Source organism: Lipotes vexillifer, unplaced genomic scaffold, assembly GCF_000442215.2.
Source record: "Lipotes vexillifer unplaced genomic scaffold, Lipotes_vexillifer_v1.1 scaffold678, whole genome shotgun sequence".
In the NCBI taxonomy this organism is placed as follows: Eukaryota; Metazoa; Chordata; class Mammalia; order Artiodactyla; family Lipotidae; genus Lipotes; species Lipotes vexillifer.
The window spans coordinates 651,427-665,829 of NW_006790338.1; the positions used below are offsets into that span (position 1 = coordinate 651,427).

A 14,403-nucleotide genomic window follows, 5' to 3' on the forward strand; every position below is an offset into this window, starting at 1 on the left:
CCCCCCCCCCCCCCCCCCAACGTCTATTGGCTAGGATTCCAGGTTTTCATCCAGGCTACCCAGGTTCAATTCCTGGGCAGGGAACTAGGATCTCTCTTCAGGACCATTCACTGCTGTCTCTCCGAGATCAAGACCACCCTATCCTCTTGCAATGTGGCCAAAGTCACTGTGGGGTGGGTTGGAGTGTCTCACAAAGGAGCACTCAGGTTGCCCACCAGTGCGCGTACACACACACACACACACACAGTTTCTGTTTTGCTGGGAATCCAAATGGGGGTTAAGACCTCCTCTCAAAACCATCCTCTTTCAACCTGCTGGCTACAACATGAAAGGGGAGTGAAAATTGATTTTCATCGCAGCTCCAAACCTGAAATGTGAAGCAATCTCTAGGTTCTAATAGTTTTATTTTCAGAAAGAACTTTTCTCTCTAATTCTCTTAGCCAAGGGAGCTGCTAAATAACAAGTCTGGTCCTTGGCATGTTTCAAGTGAAATTTTCCAATTGCAAACATCCATCTGTGCGTTGGGAGGAGCAGTGAGGAGACTCTGCGGCACATACCATTGTTTTCAAAAAGTGTGTGATGAAAACTGTGCGTAAGAAAACAAAGAGATAAGGAGGCCAGGAGGGTGCGGTCAGCCCTGAGTGGCGCTGGGTGCCTTAAGGCAGGAAAGACGAGTCCTTGCGGCCTGGAACCTTGTGTGTCCGAGTCTCGCTTCCTGAGCTGCAGGAAGGAAGCATTTAAGTGTGGGACCGCAAGAAGCGCTTGTAAACAGAGAGCCGGGCCGGAATGGTCGGTGGACGAACCGGCCGTGACCGTGAGGAGAGTTGGCTGCCAAAGCCGAATCACAGCCAGAAGTAGGCTGCAGGCCCCGCAGGTGAAGGGGGAAAAGTAGCCGGAGGCCAGGTGAGCATCTGCCTGCTTCTGTGCTGCCTGACTGGCCACTGCGGGTAGGGTGTGGGGATGACAGCATTGTGAGTATCCGAGAAGCTCCCTGGCGTAGCGGTGATTTTGCTGTTTCTTCCGTGCCCTGGTTTCTATTTCATCCTGGAAACTGCACAGCAGTGCAGTGGATAATAGGTGAGGGGAGACTGTATGATGCGTTGTCTGTTTATTTTTATGAATCAGGTATATAAGTATAAAGCAGTTGAAATAGCTGATCCCGTTCTGTGTGTTGTTTTTAGTACCCCGCCGCCCCTCCTGGGTCTTAGAAACCAAGCCTCAGCAGAGCTTTTAACTCACATCTAACTGGGGCTTTCAGACTACAACGATTGTTCCATCTGTTGACCTTGTTCATTTTTAATATACAGTAAATGACACTATGTGACTGATGACAAGCATGATTTGGTCTTCCATGAAAGGATTACTAAGCAAAAAGATCGAGATAAGGACATTTCAGACCCACTCCTCAAATAAAGTGTTACTACTGAGATATACAAATGAATGACAAATTGAGACTGGTCTAGAGTTATAGCTTGCAAAGCAGGACAGATTTGAATTTACTAGGTTAAACTGAGATTGAGCTATGCGGTTGTAAACTAATTTGGAAGTTTTTTTCTTCTTGGAAAAGAGAAATACCTGGGTTTTCTTCCTTTAATATTATAATTTCAGTAGTCATAGTGAATTATGATTTGTATTCATTCATAAGATACTTTATTATAAAATACCACATGTAAATTATAATTGGCACACCTTAAGATATAAGGCAAATTTTGTTTCATGAACTTCAAAAACAAATGCCTTAACCAAAATTGGGCTAAAAGGTCAGTGCATGTGTCACCTTGGTCACATAGTCTAACTTTTAGTTACTAGAACAATATTAGATTAAATTGCTCATAGAAAAATGTTTTAAAGTCATGCACATCAAGGAAATAATATTAATGCCTGATGAGTTTGTCTTTCAGTGAGTATTTTCACAATGTAATAGTTCATAGCAAGAACTATAAAGCCATTCTGGGTTTGAATTCCTGCTTGGTCACTTCCTATTGTGTAACCTTGGGCAGTTTATTTGCTATATTTCTTAATCTGTAGTATGGAAATAATAACGGTACTGATTTCATAGGGTTGTTATAACGATTAAATGAGTTAATATTCTTAAAGTTCTTAGAACAGTGCATGTAGTAATTGCGATATACATGTTTGTTAATAAATACATAAAATAAAGATATACCAATGTTGAAAGTAAAATGGTGGTTGCCAGGAGCTGGGGGAGGGGCGAAATGGAGAGTTGTTAAATGGGTATAGAGTTTCCATTTTGCAAGATGAAGCATTCTAGAGATTAGTCGCACAACAATGTGAATGTACTTAATCGTTTGGAACTGTACACTTAAAAATAGTTGAGATAGTAAATTTTATGTAATGTACTTTTCCCCACAATTAAATCTTTTTAAAATACCAATGTTAGCAAAGTCATATACAAACATAGGGGAATTTTTCAAGACCCCCCACAGATACCAAAATTCAGGAATGCTCAAGTCCCTTATAAAATGGCATAGTGCTTGCATATAACCTCTGCTACGCACATCCTCTGGTATAATTTAAATCATCTCTAGATTACTTATAATACCTCATATAATGTAAATTCTATGTAAAGAACTGTAAATTCTATGTAAATAGTTGCCCAGTACCCAGCAAAATTCAAGTTTTGCTTTTTGGAGCTTTCTGGAGTCCCCCCCCCCCCCAAATATTTTCAGTCTGTGGTTGGTTAAATTTGCGGATGTGGAACCCAAGGGTACGGAGGGCCGACTGTGTTCAGAATCTTTATTAGCACGCAGCAGCCCCATCCTTAGTTGTCTTTGCCATTGTGAAAATGCAACTTCTGGCAGTCATCAGTAAGATTCACTTATTTGGTAAATTCATGATATTAAGACATCATAAAGAGCACAAACAAATGATAAGAAACAACATCTAATACCCTATGGCAAGCACAGTTCTGAAAATGCCCCTCCACCAAGATTGCATACCCTCATCCCCAGAACCCGTAAATATGATGCAATATCACTCCCTTGATCATGTTTCTTTATATGGCACAGTTGAATTTAAAATGGGGAAATTAGCTGGTGGGCCAAATCTAATCAAAGGGGCCTGTAAAAGAGGAGAGCATTCTCTGGCTGGGGAAATCAGAGATATCTGAAGCCTGAGAAGAACTGAACATGCTGTTGCTGTTTTGAAGATGGAGGTGACACTTGAGAAGGCATGGGGACAGCCTTGAGAAATGTGGGAGCCCTAGAATTGCTGAGGGTGACCCAGTGTGGAAACTGGAACCTCAGACCGAGGGTCAACAAATTGAATGAGCTCAGAACTGGATTCTTTACCAGAACCTTTAGTTAAGAACACAGCCTAGCTAACGCCTTGATTTCTGCCTTGTGAAAGAGAGCCTGAGCAGAGAACCCAGCCAACCCCACCCAGACTCTGACCTTCAGAATTGTGAAGTAAGAAATGGGTGTTGTTTTAAGGTACTAAGCTTGTGGGAATTTGTTACACGGCAAAAGAAAACTAATATGGCAGGAACAGACTACCCATACAAGAGAAAACTGAATGGCTAATAGTCATACGAAAATGCATTCTCTTTCCATTAATCAAAGAAATGAAATTGAAACAACAGCAAGGGACCATTTTTCCAGCTCTCAAATTTACATAGATTTAAAAAAATTCTAATTCTCCACATCAGGTAGTGTGTAGTGGAGCAGACACTCTCAGATGCTGTGAGGGTTGCGCAGATGTTAAACCTTTCTGAAAAACTCATTGGCTGAATGTACGAAAAGTCTCACCTAAATGTGTCCACTCCTCGATCCAGTAGTTCCACTCCTAGCAGTCTGTCCAAAGGAACTTATGAGAAATATTTTAAAAGTTAATGTTCACAAGTGCTTAATATGGCTTTGGTTAGAAAAGTCAGATATTGGCAATAGTCTAAATGCCCAACAAGAGGGGAACAGTTTAAATAAATTATGCTATCATCAAAAGACATGGTTTTATACAGATTTGTAAAAGGATGTTTATGAAGAGTTTTAACAGTGTGGAAAGGTATTTATCAATTTTTGCTAAATGGGGGGAGATAGGCTAGAGAACTGTATGTGCAGTCAACTCTCAACTATGTTTAAAAAACCAGAAAGATCTACCTACATAAGGAAAGGGACTGAAGGGGCCAAAATGGGGCAGTGCTTTTTTCTCATTGGAGGATGAATAGGCATTGTTTATTTTCCCTTTTATACTTTCTGTATTTTCAAAATGTTTAACAATAAGTATATAGTAATTGTTTATAACCATAATAGTCAATAAACATTATTTTTAAAGCTGTTAAAACTTTATGTTGTGGGGAATACAATGAATCTAACACATTGTCCAGTCAAATAATGGAGAATATAAAAATCCATAAATAACTTAATATATGGCAGGAAGTGATGTTTTAAAGAAAGTCTAGAAGATAGGATATGATAAATATGGTTGGAAAGATTGAAATAAAGTTGGATAACTTATTTCTCGATAAGGGTAATCAGTGAAAGCTTTATGGTGGAAGGATGGCTGAATATCATACTGAAATGATAGAAAAAGGAAGCTCATGGTTGAACTTTCATTGTCTTTGTTTTCTCATAGATTGATGGATTTTAGGCTTTGGGCTATGGACTCAGGTTAATTATATAAGTGGAACACAAAGAACTGTGATGGATATATAGCCATTAGCAAAAAAGAAAAAGAAAAAGCCCTCTGCATGTTATTACTAAGAAAACCAAACGGGATGTAGGCCGGTAACATCTGCATTAAAAAACATCCAAAGCTAATACTTATTGAATACTTATCAGGTACTTAAAATACTCTATTCCAGTTTAATCATGTATGCAGCCTTCCCATAATACTTTAAGTCACGTCATACATTTACAAATTTAAGAAACAGGCAGGTAGAGGGGTACTACTTTAATTACTGGTTTCAGAAGAACTGGTTTTAATAGAAACCTGTAAAGGTTAGACCATTTGGGCAGAATTTTTAGCATTCTCCATCTCTAGACAGTTTGCAGGAGCCCCAGACCACTGCTACTCCTTTTCTTTCCTACTAGCTCCCTTTTCCATTTTCACTTTACACTGTCCTCCAACACCTGTAGAAAAGTATGGAAAGTGTCTGTTGCTCCACTGGCTGTTAGCCAAATGCTGATTTTCTTCATGGGGAGTGTTAACCCTTCAAGAGAAACCCTGTGGAGGGATATCTAGCAAGGAATTGCTTTTTTTCTTTTCCTTTTTCTTTTTGAGTGGATTTTATATATGGTTCATAAGTAGCGGAACTGTATGCTAGCTTGGAGTTTCTGGTGTAAGCTAATGCAGAGAATTCAGTGATGAGTGAGAGTGTGATAAGAATAACCACGAGTAGTAAATTCCGTGCATTGTGTTTGCTCTGTTTCATTGGCTACTGTAGGTATTACCAGACAGCAATAACAAGCCTACATAGTTCACCTTCATATTGACAGTAAGGCATGAAGTTTATTTGGTCCATGAGGGTAATTAATGTTAATGGCAACATGAATTATGAGCAAAAACCAAAGTCAAAATATAGAGGCCATTGTATTGAGATGTCAGGCATGCTATTTTCGTTAACATTTTGTTTGTTTTTCATACACTCATTAACTGTCAATTTGAGTTATGTGTTTTAAATTGGATTCCCCGATTATATGCCACATTTATGAGTATGGGAGAGATTTATTTGTCTAGTTACCGTGATTAGTGTAACCAATTTATAATTCAGTACAAACTGAAGCTGCCCTGTTCTGCATTATCCAGTTTACTTGTGGACATTTATCTAACTGGGAAATTGCTAAATATCCATTTTACCTTGTAGTCTATAGATGTGATTATAAATGTAGATTTTCATAGAACAAGGAACATATATTATAGGTTAGAAAACATTGGAAAGGTAACCAGCAGTTTTTATGCTCCAGAAAATTAGCTAATTGATCTCTTCCCATGAACTTTTCCAGAACAACTTCTCTTCCACCCTCAGAGATTCATTGGTTTGTTAATTAAACAAGTGAGAATTGAGCACTTATTTTGTGCCGTGGCACATACCTCTTGTGCTTGGAACCAGCAGTACAATCTTGAAGAAAACAGGCACAATCCTTGCCTTCATGAAGGTTACAGTCTAGTAGGGGAGACACACAAGTAAGCGGGCTAGTTTTACACAGAGTGAAAAGCATTATAATTGAGGAAATCAGTGTGCTATGGGAACACACAAGAGGGATGTTCAAAACGGACGTGGGAGGTCAGGGAAGAAGTGATACCTCAGCAAAGACCTGAAGGCTGAACGAGAATTAGCCAAGTAGTATGCCTGTGTGTTTTGGGGTGCGGGGTAGAGACGATGGAGATTTAAGAGGTAAGCCCAGGAAGGTAAGTGGACTTGAGCTCTTATAGGCAGTGTTAAGGAGTATATGATTTATCCAGAAGATAACAGGGTTTTAATTTTAGAAAGCCGTCTCTGACTGCAGTGTGGCGAATGGATTAGTGGAGGGAAAGACTAAAGGGAGGAAACTGGATGGTGGTGTCTGAACTAAGGCCGTAAAGGAGAGCAATGGATAAATTTGGCAGATCCCGCAGAGGTAGAATTAGCATGACTTGCTGATGTGGAGTGATTTGTGGGGGAGGGAGCCAGCAGGGTCAAGGATGATGATTTCCTTCACTATATGGAGAATGCCAGGAGGAGGGGCAGGTTGAGGGTAAGATGAGGAGTTTGGTTTTGTGCATGTTAGGAGTTAGGGGATGTCTGAAAGGCAGTTGCGTGTGGGTCTAGAGCTCAGGATAACAGTGTTTCTCATCTGTCACATGGACTGCTGCCGAAGCCATGGGCGTGGAGAAGATCACCCAGGTGGACGAGGAGCTAAATAAGAGGGTTATGGGGAAAACGGAGGAACACCTACATTATGATGTGGGCATAGGAAGGGGGCTCATACAGGGTACCAGAAGGAGCATCCAGAGATAAAGGAGAAATTCCGGAAGAGACTACATCAGTGCTTTCATGAGAGCAATGCGAAGAGTGCGTGTTGAGTAGGTCAGATCCTGCTGAGAGGTCAGTCAGATGTGGAGTGAACAACCTCCTGGGTTTAGCCAAAAGGAAAGTGTTGGTGACCTCTGCCTGGGCAGTTTCACCTGGGGCAGAATCAGTGCTTCTGCAGGAGGAATGAATGGGTGAGAAGTGGAGTCAGAAAGCATAAAAAAAAAAAAATTCTTTAAGAAACTTGGAAGAGGAAAGGAGGAGGGACAGAGTATCCCACCTGTACAGGAACTTGGGAGACAAGGGAGTATTTTGCTTCTTTGTTTTTTCTTCTTTGAGAAGAGACATTCCTTTTGAATCACCCTGAATCTTGCGCTACTGAATCCTTCCACTCAGACTACCAGAAAGCCCGATGTGCAGCAACTCATTTTGCCTGAACAGTGCAGGAGGAGCCCTTGAGTTAATTAAAACCTTATCTCAGAGCTTCCTAAACTGACTGCTGTCACCACTCTCTCCACCAGTTTGTTGGTTTATAATGGGAGGAGATCAAAGAGACTGTGGTGACCCTTTCCCTGGTACCATATGGATGACCCTGGATGACCCCCGTTGGCCTCCTGTACGCTGCCTTTGAGTTCACAAAGCACTACGTTATGTCATTTGATTTACATTCCAAAACAACCTTTGGAGAAGGTAGGACAGGGATCCTTATTTGACCTGCATTGAAATAACTAGAATTCAGGTTCAAATGACATGCCTGGAATCACCCATCTAGTAGTAGTGCATGGGCAGTTCAGGTCTTCTAATTCCAGATCTTGTGGTCCAAAAGTAATTAACCTTCACTGAGAGGTTAGATATGATGTCTATATTTTCACTGTAGTGTGATCATATAAAACTTGGGCATATCATATTTTAGTACACTTAAGAAACAAGACTGAAGATTGTGGGTCAATTTTGTAATTTCGCTTGGATCCCATATACATTGATATTTGTCCCCTATCCACCCGCTGTCCCCCAAAAATGTTAAGCTGGTTTTAGAAGGAGGCAGTGTATTTGGACATGGCTTAATAGTCAAAGCATGTTTGAATTATCTATAGTCACATCTAATTTGAAAATATTCCTTTTAATTCTTTTGACAGAAACACTTAATTTGCAGGGTTTTTTTTTTTTTTTAAGCAAACATTTTTACAAGTGTTTCTATTTATTGGCTAAATGAAAAATGATGTCTTCGGGAAACATTAGTAAAAGGTTTGGGCAATTAGGACTATGTAAACATTTGCAAAAGCACTTGTTTGGCCTAAATGGAGTCACAGTTATTATACCCTTGCAGACATTACAAGCAATATGTCCAAGGTCACTGAGAGAATTGAGGTTAGCTATTTAGTTAGAGAACAGCCTTTTATTCTGTTTGTTCAGACACCTATCATCCACTATTCCCTTAGAGAATTTACGATGACACAGAAATAGTACAGAGGTGATTTTTTTTTTTTTGTAAATTAAGTATAAACTATTTCCCTGGATATTTAGCAATTAACTTTCTGAGTTGTGGAATTAACAAACAGAAGGATTTAAAAAATAAATATTAAAGTTGCTGAACTTTGACATTAACATTCAAAGCACCTTGTATGTAAAATTCTAGCTGTATTATCTCAGGGTAATTAGTTTGCTGTTAATTGTTATACAGGACAGTATGTGCATTTTAGAGGTTTGTTTCCACTCACTTACTGGCCATATTACCTTGGACAAGGTACTGCATTTCTTTAAATCTCAATTTCCTTATCTGTAAAATGGTAATAATAATAGCAGCTCTCCGATAAGGTTGTTGTGAGGATTTAACAACATAATGAAGATAAAGGGCTTCACATAATGACCTTAGGAAGTGCTCAGTAAATGTTAGTGATGACTCTTAAATCTTGGTCTTGGTGTAGGAGTTGTAAGAACTCTATTTTGTTTTTACACCTTTCACTAAATACACCATTCCACATTTAACATATGTCCATCCACGCTGAAGGAGTCCTCTATAGGGCATTTTTGAAGAGTTTAGTATAACAGTAGTTGTCTCTGATGCTGGGCAACTATTTGAGTCCCAGCTACCATAAGCCTATCATCCTAATGTCAGATCAAAACAGTCACAGAAATAAGACCAATCAGAGCTCCAGAATTCAACTTCAGAATGTTTACACGTTGCAGTCTTGTTTTGTAAAAATCCATTTAGTACCAATGATAATAGTCCACAACAAAAGAAATTTAAACCCACATTTGTAGATGAAAATGTAGTTCTTACTGTTCTTCCTCTTCATACTTTGTAAACATTTCCTTTGTCCTGTGTGATGGGCAGAGAGTTTTCTGGCCTTCATGTAGTACATAGTAAAATAACAAAGACTCGTCCTCTTATTTTACCTCGCCTTGTCCTTATCTTTGAGGGTCAAAGACAATGTTTTGTCTGCTTTTGGCAGCCTTGCTTGTTTCCTGACGGAATTGGTGAGAGGCTGCTTGGTAGCCAACCAAGGTCAAGGTCATTGTCACAGATTGAGTCCAAAAGGGAGGGAGGGGTCGTGGGTGCAGCCCATCACCACTGGGTACATCTGTCCTTTCAAATAAGAAGTGAGTCACCTTCTGCTTAGACCTTATCATGGGTCTGGTACTCTCTGGGTGCCATTCAACAAAGACCCAGCCTCATTTTTTAGCAGGTTCAAGTGTAGCCAGGAAAGAAAAAAAGTCAGTTAACTATTTCTCATGTACGTTCACCCTAAATGCCCAGAGGAGCCAGTTTTGTGAATATGTGCTAACCCATAAGCTGGTTGTTGCTTTGAAGGTTCAAGTGGTGAGTAGTCTCCCTTCTAAAGTGGTGAGTATTACTCCTGCAGTAATCAGCTGCGGGCGACCTAAGGAATTAAAGTCAACAGGAAGTGAGGCAAGGATTCATTTCTCATGACATCTCAGCCACCCAGCAAATGCTTCTGTTGGCCAGGGATGTTTCTGTGGGTCGGATAGATTCTGTGGGTTGGATAGACTTGGGCAGCTTGTGAGGAAGCCCTCTGCACTTGTGCCTCCCATTTGTGCAATTGTTTGTTAGTTCACTTTGAGCTCAGGCTTTGGTGGGACCTTTAGAGATGTTCCTGTAGGTTGACAGCTTCATGCCAGAAGCAGCATCATTTTTAGAGCACGTCTGATTGGTTTTATTTGTACGTTTCGTTTGTCTTTGGTTTGTTTCAACTGAAGTCATCTCTGTACACATGTTATTATGTCATTCAATTGTGTTCTGTCACTTAAGACTTTTTATTGTCCCTTGATTAGTAATGACTTCTTATTTATGTTCCCATAACACCTTCTGTGTACTTCTGTTAAGTCACTTTTTATACTTGGTTTTGTATTGTTTCCCCACTAGCTATTAAGCTCTTTGAGGGCAGAAGCTGTGTTTTGTGTCCGTACCATCATCTAACATAGTGTTTGGGTACTTGGTCCATCCTCTGTGAGCGCTTGTTGAGTATAAATGGTTGTGTGGTTAGAAATCAACAAGCTTCTAATAGGAATAGTAATTGTTTTAGATTTTACAAAACTTTCACATATATTATCTGCATTTGTGCATTACAGCTCTCTAATGGAGAGGTGCACTGATGGAGACAAACGTTGGAAGGATTTCCATTTTGCAGATAAGAAGGGCCAAGACATCCTGAGTCAACCTGACTTGCTGGAGGTCATTCAGCTTAGAAGGCAGTGCTGGGACATGAACCCTTTCTTGGTGTCAGAAATGTGTGTTCTTCCCATTGCCACACCTCTGTCCCATCAAAAACCCTCAAAATTGGGTGGCTCATGGATTGAATACACCTTGCTCCTTGTTTATGGTCCTTCTAGCGTCAGGGCCCCTGAGTGATTTAAAGTGGTTTAAAAGGTAATTGAACATGGACTCAGTAATTTGACAGGGTTTCTGGGAATTTCTTTTTCTTCCCCATGGAGCCTTCGACTGACAGTAGATGAGTCATTTTGGTCTCTGTTTCATCATCTCTAAAATAATCCTGCTACTTTGCTTACCTGTCTCTGTTGAGATACTACAAATTTTTTTCAAGAAGCTTATCAAGTGCTTTATAAACCATACTCTAAACCATGCATGTGAAGACGATTATTCTCAATAAAGTCAAATAGTTATATGAGCTGATGACATCTTTAAAGATGCTAATCTGAAAAGCTATTTCTTTAGCTTTTTTGGGTATCTTGCATAGCTGGGTCTCAATGTTCCTCCTTGGGGTGGCCATTACGAGGTCTCATGCCAGCTGGTTTAGATGGCACCTCCATGTACTAGTTATTCCCTGTTGCAGTTGGAGGGTGACTCTAGCACATGTGTTTTTGTTTTTTTTTTTGTGCGGTACGCAGGCCTCTCAGTGTTGTGGCCTCTCCCGTTGCGGAGCACAGGCTCCAGACGAGCAGGCTCGGTGGCCATGGCTCACGGGCCCAGCTGCTCCGCGGCATGTGGGATCTTCCCGGACCGGGGCACGACCCCACGTCCCCTGCATCGGCAGGCGGACTCTCAACCGCTGCGCCACCAGGGAAGCCCAGCACATGTGGTTTTTATGATGGAACTTTTCAACTTCTTCACCTCAGTCCTAGGATGAAGATAATTTGAGTGACTCTTTTGTTTGTTTTTTAATCACTGTTTCCTGCCATGGAGGTAACGGGGAATGGAAAACATTGAGTCTGCATTTTTAGACACTTAAGTAACTGAAGTTTGTGTCTGTTTTGCTCCTAAAACCAGGACATTTTGGAATGCTGGTGGTTTTATGAAAATGGGCTTCTCAATCAGAAGTCTTGGCTTTCCAGTGCAGTGGGTGCCACAGGGGCATAATAACATTGCTGCCTTCAATAGCAGAGCAATTGGAGATTTGAAGACCCACACTAATATTTAGGTTGGTTTCTGGGAAAACATCTTGGGGCATCAGATGTCTCAATGATTTTTGCAAGTGGCAAACAGTAAGCACAGAGATGGACTGAAAAATGCTTAGGTTGATTGCCCGGGGGTATTTCAAAAGGAACATGTCCTTTCTGGTATTAAAAAGAGCTTGAGCTCTAAGTCACTGGAAAATTAGACCAGCCAAGCTATGGATTTGGAGTGGTTCACAAAATAATTCCCAAGCGCTGCATAGGCACTTTTGTTTCTATAAAAGGTCTGAGTGAGGTCTTTGCTACCTGACCTTTGCCATGTTATTTTTAAACCCGGTTTCAATAGCTTGGAAGCTTTTTCTAACCAAGAAAAAATTTAAAAGCTCAAGTCAACATAACGTTTTGGAAAGCATGTCAAATTTTTATTAAACGAGCTTATAATGAATTCAAATATACTTTGGCCAGAAAACCAGAGTGGTGTTTATATTTACAGACGTCAGTACTTTGAAAACATACTCTTTACGCAGTCGTTCATTCAGCCCATATTTACTGAGCACCCATTGTGTACTAGCCATTGTGTTAGGCCCAGTGAGGGTTGTAAAAATGAAATGGGGTAGAATCGCTGTGCCGAAGTTGCTGTTAGTCCAGTAGGGTAGGCGTGTGACCTCAGGAAAGTTACTAGGTATCATTTTGCCTCAGTTTCCTCATCTGTAAAAATGGGAATAATGGTACCCACTTTACACATGGTGAGGCTTAGAGATATAAAGTACTGAGCAATGCACCTGGCACAAAATATGCTTTTGGTAGTTATTATAATATAATATATTATAATAATATAAGATAATATAATTATTATAAGATAATATAATTATTATCATCATCATTTCAGAAGGAACAGGCAGCAGGCAGTGTAAGTTGTGGAGGCAGTACCAAAGCCATTCTCTGGACATTTAAAGAAAGAGCTGACCATTTTAGGGTGAGGAATCACAGAAAGCTTGTGGAAGAGGCGGCAAGTATGCTTGAAGAGTGGATAGAATTTCAGTAGGTAGAGGCGGGGAGACGGTACCTCAGAGATAACTGTAAGCAAAGTTTTGGAGTTGGGAAAGCCTAAAACTTGAGCAGTAGCATCCCAGTTTGGAGGAAAAGAATGTCTTATGGAAGGGAAACGGGAAGTTGGACAGGCAAGCTAGTCCAAGACTGTGAAAGGCCTAGAGTGTCAGGTTAGAGAGTTGGGCCCTGTTGTCAGTGGGAGCTGCATTGAAGGGTTTTATCTGCTACCGTCTCCCCAGTACCTCAGACAGCATCCAACCCATAGTGAGCAGTCAGCAAATAATTATTGAGTGAACAGCTGAGTGTGGCTTTAGACAAGTTGAGCTTCATTTTGCCAGATGATAAGCCAGATAGAAATGTCCTACAAAAAGTTGGGCACATGGGACCAGAGTCCATGGAGACTGAAGGTAGAAATTTGGGAGGTGTGAGCATGGAGGTAATTATGGGGCTAAACTGACCCGAGGATTACCTGCAGCTGTAGTCAGAGAAGAGAGCTGAGGTGATGCCCCTATTTGATGAGCAGACCAGGAAGGAAAGGAGGAAGATGGAACAGAGAAGGAGAGGGTAGAAATGAGAGGAAAACAGAGAGCGCGGTGCCCATGAAACCTGGGGAGGGAAGGTTTGAGGAGGGGCCAGTTGACATGCTCGAGGCGGGTCAGGGCTTTGCAGTGCACTAGCGGCAGTATAGAGAGGAGGTCCCTGGACAGGGTGGAAGAGAGTTCAGTCAGGTGGGGCCTTGTGCCGGGCTGTAAGGTATCGGTGGGCACAGCACACTCTGAGACATTTCTTTTTTCTTTGCACGGTTAATAATTACTGGTATTTTCTTTTTGAGCAGGTCTTTAAACAGACAGTGTGCCCAGATTGAGTACTCTATATAATCTGATTCCAATTAAATATTAGATAAAAACACACCTAACTATTTCGTTCTGAGATCATGACTGATTTTTATTTTCTTTTCCATATCTGTCAGTATTTTCCAGAGTTTTTATGTGTTTATTACCTTCATAACTGGGAAAAACACTGTAAAATTATATTTCTAAATGGTATGTTCCTTAGGTATTGCCTGGCAATACACTTCTCATTTATTGAAACTTAGATAAATGTAGCCATTTAATGTTCCCTCCAGGCCTATGAAGATGGGATTCCATTTGTGTTACTAGCTGTCTTTCTCCTCTGAAAGACCCCCTGAACTCTTCTTATGAGGTCCACAGAGGCACCATTTCCTTATTCTGCTGCTCTTGGCTTGCCTGTGCTCCGTCAGCATGCTTACATTACAACATGTCTTTATGACAAAGCACCATGACAAAGCATAACCTCTTGTAGCCTGATAATCCAGAAGCATTCTTACTAGGGTCATATTCTCTTGTGGTGGAGCCTTTACATTATGTAACTCAGAAAATTTACAGTCAGCTGTGGCCTTAACCAAAGTGAAGACCGTGTGAGAGCCACATGTGCTGACCATTCTTATAATCACCCTTGTTTCTCATGTTTGAAAATGAGTTGGCAGAAACTGC

At 40.7% G+C, this 14,403-nt stretch overlaps 1 protein-coding gene across 1 annotated transcript in view; it reads left to right on the top strand.

The window, feature by feature from the left end:
• Positions 1 to 752: 752 nt before the first annotated feature.
• The window catches only part of PLEKHM3 (pleckstrin homology domain containing M3), a 184,186-nt gene continuing 170,535 nt past the window's right edge, over positions 753 to 14,403 (top strand). The window contains exon 1 of the mRNA XM_007463653.1: positions 753 to 903. The gene's annotated coding sequence lies outside the window, so the exon portion shown is untranslated. The remainder of the gene's footprint in view (positions 904 to 14,403) is intronic.